At 35.5% G+C, this 9,899-nt stretch overlaps 1 pseudogene; it reads left to right on the top strand.

Annotated features, from left to right (window-relative positions):
• Positions 1-206: 206 nt before the first annotated feature.
• LOC102022996 lies at positions 207-1,152 on the top strand (annotated as a pseudogene).
• The last annotated feature ends 8,747 nt before the right edge of the window (positions 1,153-9,899 follow it).

A 9,899-nucleotide genomic window follows, 5' to 3' on the forward strand; every position in this document is an offset into this window, starting at 1 on the left:
GAAGAAATAATTGCAACCAAAGTATTATTACTAAATTGTAGATATATTTATTATATTCATGATCTCCCTTTAAAAATGATTTCTAATTTTGCATTAATAGATATTATTTAATATATAATTCTTGTACTGTTAGGTTGATTTTTTGAAAACTTTTCTTAAAATATTTTCAAATTTTCTCATATCTCTTTGCGAAATTTATTTTTTTAAATTTATTTCTGGATACATTGGACCAAGAGGACATGCACGGAGACTCTGAACACAATATGTTCAGCGCAGACATCTGTGGTCCTGGCACCAAAGAAGGTTCATGTCATCTTCAACTACAAGGGCAAGAATGTGCTGATCAATAAGGACATCCGGTGCAAGGATGATGATTTCACACACCTGTACACACTGATTGTCCGACCTGATAACGCGTATGAAGTGAAGGTTGACAACACTCAGTGGAGTCAGGCTCTTTGGAAGAGGACTAGGACTTCCTGCCACCAGAGAAGATAAAGGATCCCAATGCTGCCAAGCCAGAAGACTGGGATAAACGTGCTAAGACTGATGACCCCACAGACTCCAAGCCTGAGGATGGGGATAAGCCTGAGCCTGTCCCAGATCCTGACGCTAAGAAGCCTGAAGACTGCGATGAAGAGATGGATGGGAAATGGGAGCCACTAGTGTGATTCAGAAACCAGAGTACAAGGGCGAGTGGAAGCCACTGCAGATCGATAATTTGGATTACAAGGGCACCTGGATCCACCCAGAAATCGAAAACACTGAGTGCTCCCCAGATGCCGCATTTATGCCTTCAATAACGTCGCCGCGCTGGCCTTAGATCTCTGGCAGGTCAAATCTGGCAGCATCTTTGACAACTTTCTCATCACTAACAACGAGGCATACGCAGAAGAGTTTGGCAAGGAGATGTGGGGTTTCACGAAGGCCGCACAGAAGCAGATAAAGGACAAACAGAACAAGGAGCAGAGACTGAAGGAAGAGGAAGAGGATGGGAAGCGCAAGGAGGAGGAGGAAGACAAGGACGACGAGGAGGACCAAGAGGAGGACCAAGAGGACGGGGAGGGCAAGGAAGAGGAGGAAGAGGAAGATGACACTGGCCAGGCCAGGGATGAGCTGTGCAGGCCGCACCACCCCTCCGGGGCTGACTGAGGCCTGTGCGCCCCCGCTGCAGAGCCGGCAGCGCCAAATAATGTCTCTATGAGACGCAAGAACTTTCTTTTTTTCTAGGCGGGTTAAGATTTGGGGTGGATTTTGTTTTGTGTTCCCCGCTTTTTTTTTTTTTTTTTAAACAGGTGTTCTGTCTCCTGCCCTCGGTTCCCTCCTGCCTTTCCTCTTCCTTGACCAACCTTTCCCCTTCTTTCCGGATCCCTTAGCTACCCTGAGGGCAGCGGTGTGGAGGAGAAGCCCTAGGCTTGAGATTCCATCCGCTCCCCTTCCTGGAGCCCGGAGAGGGGCGGCAGAGCGGAGGTGGCTTCTCCTGCCCCGCAGTACTCAGGAAGAATGAGGCCCTCCCATCCCTTTTTCTCCCCAACCTCTTGACTGGGCCATTTCTGAGTGGGGCAGTGGATTCCAGCGGGGCTCACAGTGAGAATTTAAGAACTGCAAACAAAATTTCTATTAAATTAAGTTTTGTGTCCAAAAAAAAAAGAAGGAAAATATATTAACAAACAGAAAAACATATCAACATGCTCTGCCCATGTGCTCAGGATAAATATTTGACTTACGCTTGATTTCATATGTGTTCATAATGGAAATCATTTTTGGCGACAGAAATGAGCTCTGTTGTTGCTCGTATATCAGTGAGTTTTCTTAAATAGCGAGTTTTGGAGTATATTATCTCTGCTTTTGTACATATTTGTGGTGAAAGGTTGTAAATTAAGACATACATTACATACCATTATATTCTTCTATTCTTCTATTGTCTTAATCTAATGTTTAGCAATTGATAGTGTTTTTTGAACACTTTTCAGGTTAGAAATTAAATTTCCTTGTATTTATTCCTATTCTTTCCTTAGTTTTGTTATTTACTGGCGTGTTTTTATTTTCCCCGGAGTGTTGACTGAACAGTTTCTTAATGGCAATTCATCTTTTCTTCAAAAGTAATTTCAAACATTAGATTTGATGACCTCATGAAGACAAACTTCTTAAATTCAAGATATTGTACATTACGTTAATACTTATTAAGACTCAAGTCTTGTACCAGTTCCATGGTTGTTAAAATATTTTGAAAAGCAGTATTAACTTCTTCTCCATCAGTTTGTACATATAAGGTTTTTGGAAGAGAGGGAGACAAACACATAGTCATAGAAATATTACCTATCTAAGCTTTACATTATTGGGGAATATAAGTGCAATTCTATTTGGTGCTATATCAAAACAATTAATTCCTTTTTTAAAAAAAAGACCCTTAAACTGAAATGTGGAGAATTCATTTACAAAGTGGAAATATATTTTACAACTTATGCAATGTAAAATTACAAATTATTGCAGTGGATAGTATTGCATTTGACCTTAAATTGAAGTATTATAAATTATAGTGTATATCTGTTGATTCTTGCAATGAGTTTCAATCTAATGGCGATTTTCTTTTCTTCTTATTTTTTTTAAAAAAGAGTACAAATATATTATCAAGGCTTTTGTTTTATTTTGAGAGTTTCATGAAGATCATGAAAGCAACTTTTTTCAAAACTAATCTTATAAGAGAAGCTTCAAATGCTTAAAGGAGTTTTTTTTTTTTTTTTTTTTTTTGGTTTTTCTCCGGCACCGGGAACCAAACTCACGACCTTGCGCTTGCCAGGCAGGCGCTTTGCCGCGGAGCTAAATCCCCAGCCCCCTTAAACGAGTTTTTATCATTTCTTTTTAAGAAACTCCGTCTTATCTTGAACTTTTCATTCTTTTGCATGACTTTTTTAGTTTTACTCCAAGATCCTTTTATGTACTTGCTAAAAATCTATTCTTGCTTATTTGTAGTTTCATTTAGCAACTAATTTACACGGTGTAGTGGTTATATTGCACAATAAACGGGAAGGAACTGCTTCACCTTCAGATTGATGCTTTACATATGACATAGAATCTAGATTTGAATAAAAGAATTTAGAATAGACTTATAGATACTTAGCTTAATAATAGTAACTTGTCATTTTCCTTCAAAGTACAGGAGAAACTTAAGTAAGGAATATTTTTATAATGAGGATCTCTGTAACTAAACAGAATCAGAAAGTAATGTTTTAACAAACAGAAAATGTGACAGCACTGAGAAATTTTCAGTTGAGATTTGATAAGAATGTATAAAAATAATAATTGTGCTAGCTGCCAAATAAATAACTTTGATATGAGACAGTCAAAGGAAATGAGACAATTTAATCAAATCAACTATAACACATGATCAGAAGAAAGACAAAGTCTTACAATGGGTCATGTTAATTGGTTATGTATAAGTAATTTTAAAAATGTAAAGATTAGTAGGAATTTTCTGGTTTGGGAATCTGAAAGACAATAATTGTAGAAAATTTAAGGTGAAGATTTGAAGAGAAGGAACATATAGGTGGACATATAAAGAGTACACAGTGCCTACTGCAAATATAGATAAGGTCATGATGCAGGAAAATGACCATAGTGAGTCCAATGCATCCTAGCGATTAGCATGTGCTGATCCTGCTGTCTGTGCGTTACTGGAAGAGAAATGGAAGAAATGGAATCAGGAAGAACAAAAGTGAGTGGTGGCTGACACACATATAATAATTAGTAAGGTGAAGTAAGGATAATGTTTTGAAGAAAAAAAATGAGATTCCATGTTCCTAAAATGAGATTCTCTGAAAAGATGGGTTAGTATTTTAAGTACATACATTTTTTTTTAATCAGGTGTCGAACTCAGGACCTTGTGCTTGCCAGACTAGCATCGTATGGGTGAGCTATATCTTTGGCACCTGTACCTGTAGTTTTTGAAGCAATGAAATTAGAAGTCTCATAAGAAGCATGGATGAAAAGTAAGAAGAATAAAATATTAGGGAGAAGAGTGCAAAACATTACCAGGGAAACATTGTACTAAGTAAGGATTTGGTAACATAAATCTAGAATAAAGATGTATGAAGAAGCAATACGATCATAAAATATGTTGAGAAAGAATGCAAGGCATACTTAATATTTAGTTATTTGATCAATCTTACATGCCTATGTTTGTTTATCTGAGTAACCAATTTGAAGATATCAATATGTAATACAACAACCATTGTTAACTTCCTATCACCTTGCCTGAAATTCTGTATGGCTTGTATTGTTTTTGTGTTATTTTGTAAATGTATATGTGTTTGATAATATGTTTTTGATCATTTGTCTTTAAAATAAAAAAAAATGAGCTAATAAATGAAAAGAAAAAATAATGCAAAGTGCAGAATCTGTAAGGAGGCTGTGATGAGCAACATACAAAACCTCTTCGATATTTCTGTAAGATAAAGATAAGGAATTACCTAATACAATAACAAGCCATGATATGAATAATGACTTTAGTTTTAAATTATTATGTGAGAGATGAAGAGTGATTTTAGATTCGTATAATAAGAAAGGGCAGATAATATGGTGATTTCCATTTTATAGAAAGCTATAGTAGAATGCTGAGCTATCAGTGGGCTCCTTGCTTTTCCTTGAAAAATGTTTGAGCATCTTTTGACACTGTGTCACACTGTTAAAAATATAAATTCTGCATATTGGCAGAGAGTTAAATGAGATAGTTCTCAGCCCAGGTATGAAAACTGGTGGAGGAGATGAACAGAAAGAGAGAATCTGTGTGTGCATGCTTATACAATTTATTTTAATGTGAAAATATACAGCCTGATGCAGTTCCTGCTCAATAGCTTTTATTTTTCTTGAAGAGGGAGGAGATGCTTAGACACTAAAAGTTTTGATATTACAAGAGTGGAGATGAAAACACAGAAAGGCAAGGAATGGAAAAAATGATGAAGAATTTCTCCAGTTGCTTTCACTGACTAAATGGCATATATCTGAAGTTATCTGGAAATACTGGGATTTTAAATACTGGGATTCAGTGTTAACACGTTGAATGCAGAGTTTACAAAACAGACTAAATTTCAATAAGTTTTAGAATTTTTCAGTATTTTTTCCTTTTTTGTAACCAAGAATATAAGCTTAGCTTTGGCATATACCACTTGTGAATAAATCAATCAAGTAAAAGTCACATCCATAGAGAGCTGCCCTGAATGGTAAATCAATTCATAGCTTCATTTTTCCTGGACTCATTCTGTCTTCAGAGTAAATGAAAATACTGAAACCAGCAATGATAAGGTGAAAATAAAAGTGAGTCCAAAATAATAGGTCAAATTACATTCACTTAGCTCTTGGGTACCCATCCATGGGGAAGAGCACTTCAAGTTTTCTATCTAAAAAGACTGGGAACATAAAGTACCAGAAATCACCCTGAAGATGGCAATTTCTGCTGTTATTTTGAGAAAACATAGCAAAAACAGAAGATTCCAGAGCACGCTATATAAACAGCACTGGTTTTTGAGTACTTGGCCATTATCAAGGAGTCTGTTTTCTGTGCACAAGAGAACAAATAACCAGAAGATTCTCAATATTGATTCCAAGGGCAAAAAGCAGAGGGATGAGAAGATGGAATCAATCTGGCAAACAAGAAAGCGAAGTTCAGGACTATCCATCTCATTCCTCCCCACAACAACCAGCAAATACACACATGTATGTACATACCTGAGAGAGGCAGAGAGAGAGAGAGGCAGAGAGAAAGGGAGACAGAAATGGAGAGAGGGAAAGACAGAGACAGAGACACAGAGAGAGACAGAGAGAAGAAATACTGTTGGTGAGTTACTTATTAGTTTCAATTTTAAGACAGTAGGACATACCACCAATTTTAATCAGAGTGTGAAGCTATGCCTTCCCAATAAATTCAACATTGCTTTGAAATTTTTATTTCTACAGCTTCAGTTGATTCATTGAGAATTATTGCCAAATGCTTTTCAAGAGTGAGTAACCTTCTGACAAATGTGTTTGTCAACTGACTGCAGAACTGGCAACAAATATTGTAGTCATTAAAAACCATCTGAGAACTGTTACTACCAAGACCATCATTCAATCCTGTATACTCCCTTCTCCCCTAAAACATCCATGTCTGACATCAATTTTTATACGACAATTCTTTAAAGCCTTCTTGTCTATCATCTCAGAAACATAACTGCATCTCTAGTTGTTATGGTCAGATGTGTATGCAAAATGTATGATGCTTCAAAGGAAATAAAAATCACATAAATAGGAATAAGATTATGATATAATTTGATCATTATGTCTTAATATTTTTTCGAATAATTTTTCTTATCACTTAGCCACTTATTACAGGATAAATAAATAAGGTCCTGTAATGGTTTTGATCCAAAAAGCCTTCCAAAAATCTCAGGTTGAGCTTTTTAACAGTGACTGGACTGTGGAAGTTTGCACATGTTAGTGGGTTAATCCATTGATGAGTTTATAGTTGAATGTAATTAAGAAATTGAACCCTTTTTAGAGGAAGTGTGGTATTGGTTTTGTCCTTTTAAAGGTGTATCTTTTTTCTGCCTCTTCCTTGTCTCTGCTTACTGGCAGTCCCGGGTTAACTGGCTGTCCTTCATCATTTCATGCTGACTCTCCCTGGAACCCAGGTACCCATGAACTCAACCTTCTCAAACCATGAGCCAAATAAACTTCTCTTCTTTAGATTACAGGGTTTGGGTGTTTTGTCCCACTGAGAGATAAGTGACTAACAACTCTCACACAGTCACAAATCTCTGGACCAGTGCATATGTTAACTCATTGTGAAAGGACTCTGTACTTCGGATTAAAACCTGTATACCCAGTTTGGGAGGTTAACTTGGATTACCTAAGGAGAACTAATCTAATCATATGAGTCAATAAAATCGCAGAACATTTTCTCAATGAGTTCAGAATTACACAAACTTTTGATAGGAAGAATAGTAAGTGTTGTAATGTTGCTACTTCCGAAGCAGTAGAAATGCAGCTGCTATAGTTTGGAACTAATGTGTCCCTGGAAAGTCTCAGTGTCTGTAAGGTGATTTGATCCTGAAAATGTTATACTCAGCAGATAATTAATACACTGTTGAGCTCACAGCTGACTTTTCATTAGGAGGCTGGCTAGTTCTAAGCAGGTCCCTGGGATTGTGACCTGGAAGGGTTTATCTCCTTCCTGAACTGCTTCCTTCTCTCACTGTCCCTGGTCACCATGGGTTGAGCATATTTTCCTCTGCCATGACCCTTTGCAATCCTATTTCTGCCTGTGATCCAGCCAACTATGGACTAAAACATGAGCCACAATAAACCTGTCTTTTCCTTCAGGTTGTGGTGTTGGGTACTTGAAAATTTTCCAGTAATAGGAAAGTGACCCACAGTGGCTATAAAACAAGGAATATGGTAGGACTCTGAAGATGACAGGGTAACAAAGCAAGATTCACTCCCAGATCTTCCAAAAGTAAACTCAAGATTAGACCTTCATTTTAACCTGCAGTGATCTATATCACATTATAACCTATTTAATCTACCAAACTGAAAGTTAAGAAATTTGTATTATTTTAAACTCCTAAATTTATGGTTATTTGGTACAAGAGGAATAAAACATTAAAAATCACCAAAAAAATTTAAAAGTAATGGATTTTCTATAAGATTAGTCATCTTGCTATTTAGTTGACTATAATATAAAAAGGCCATTTGGCCAGCCCTAATATGATGCTTATGAGCTGTACTGTCTACATCACTTTCCTTACAGTCTCAATTTGCACCACTGAGCATGTATTGTAACATCCAAACAGCAGTGAAATAAAAACAGTTACACACCACTTATTATATTACTATGGTTTTGTAAAATGTCTTAGCTTTTGATAGGAATATTTACCTAGGTATATTGCAACATCTACAGTTTACCTAGCTATTCATGATTTTTATTCTCTCACATATGTTAGAAAAAGTTCTTCAAGTTTCAAAATAAATATACAGGTAACGTTTTATTAAAATGATTAAGCTTAAAAATTAATTGGAGAAAACAGAATGTTTATAATATGCCATCACATGCAATGTTGTGTCTCAATGTTCCCTAATATTTTTTATTAGTCTGAAAATGTTTTAAAGTTCTCCCAGTGTCACACTGATAGGTTTTTAGATAAATTTCTAGGTTCTTAATTTTTGCTAAAATTGATAGTATAATTTAACACCAAAACTCTTTTGAGAGAATCTAAACCAATGTAAATGATACAGAACATGGAATTTATTTCAGGTATCAGATTTTACATTTATGAGGGTTGATCCAAAAATCTCAGCTCTGTACTATTGGCTAGATTATTCTGTTGTCTAAAACTGCTTTTTAAAGTAAAGTTTATTAAATTAAAAGGAAAAAAGTGACCACATGGTTAGATGTTATTTCTGTACATGGTGTAGGTTATGAGTAATGTAGGTCAGCGAAGATAGAAGGTTGAAGGGTAGGTAAATGTGAAATAGAAAAGAGAAAGCTGAAAATGCAACCCATCAGGACAACATAGGAGCAGTAGGATGAGGGAGAATTGTAAAGGATGGTTTAGCACATCCTGTGACAACTGGCTTACATGTCTCTCATCAGGCCCACCTCAAGGAGACTATGGGAATAACAGAATAAATGCCTCTGAGGCAAGAGGGTGTGCTTTGGGCATGGTTAAGGGCAATGTGTTGGTTACTTTGACTATTTTAAAATTGCAATATTCATATTTTCAATCTCAATTCATATATATTTATACACATCTATGCATATAATGGTATTTAGATAGAAGTTTAGAAAAAAAGTGTTTTTCAAACTTTTTATTTTTTTAATTGACAAAATTTTACATATTTAGATTATATATGAACACTCTATCACAGAGATGGAGCTTTCTACATATCTGATATAGAACTTCTAGAACCTATTACAGCACATCTGGTGGGAGTGGGAAGACCTGAGTCCCTGGCTATTCCACCAGGAAGGTAATCTAGTAGATCATCAGTGATGTACTTGAACAGTCCCTTTAACTGGGGCATTCCACTTCCCCACAACAAAAAGTGGCTTCTGTTTTATTGCAAATTTCCCAGTATCATGAAAATTTCTATTGTATTTGATCATATTGTGGTTAGAAATTTTGTAAAATAGTATTCCAATTTTGTTACATTGACAGAAACAACCCTACACCATCTAATTTTAAAAAGTGTGATGGGTTAGCTGTTTATTTATAAAATAAAATAATATTAATTATAAACTGACTTTGTAGGTAATACCATTTTGAACTTTCTTATTCATTTTCTCATTTCCTTTCCTTCATATCAAATTTTTGTATACACATAGAATGGTCAAAATCTATGATAAATCTTTACATTTTAAATTTAGTAGAGTAAAAACCATATTTCTATGAATAGGCTTCAAAATACTCTGTCACTTAAAACAATTATCCCATTGTGTTTCCCATTTTCCTAAGTACTCCGGATGTCTTGAATATCTTTCCCATGTATACTAAAAAGCACAGCAAATTTTCTCCCTACTGCAATCAAACAAAACATTAAAACATTAAGGAACATCAAAACAGCCTAAAAACGTTATGATGTGATCTCTTCTCCCTCTTTCCTCTTGTACTCTGTGACTTCTGCATCTTCTCCAAAGTAAAAATGACCATGAAAGGTACATGTTTTCCATCAGTTTAATATGTGTCTATCAATTAGATACACAGAACCTTCAGAACTGTTTCAGAAAGAATAATAGAATAAATGTCTTTGACGCAAGAAGGTGTACTTTGGGCAGGATTAAGGGCAATGTTTCTGTTACTTTGAATATTTTAAAAGTTAAATATTCACCATATTTTCAATCACAATTTGTATACATTTATATACAT

This window comes from Chinchilla lanigera, unplaced genomic scaffold (assembly GCF_000276665.1).
Source record: "Chinchilla lanigera isolate Chin_1 unplaced genomic scaffold, ChiLan1.0 scaffold00003, whole genome shotgun sequence".
NCBI classification, from domain to species: Eukaryota; Metazoa; Chordata; class Mammalia; order Rodentia; family Chinchillidae; genus Chinchilla; species Chinchilla lanigera.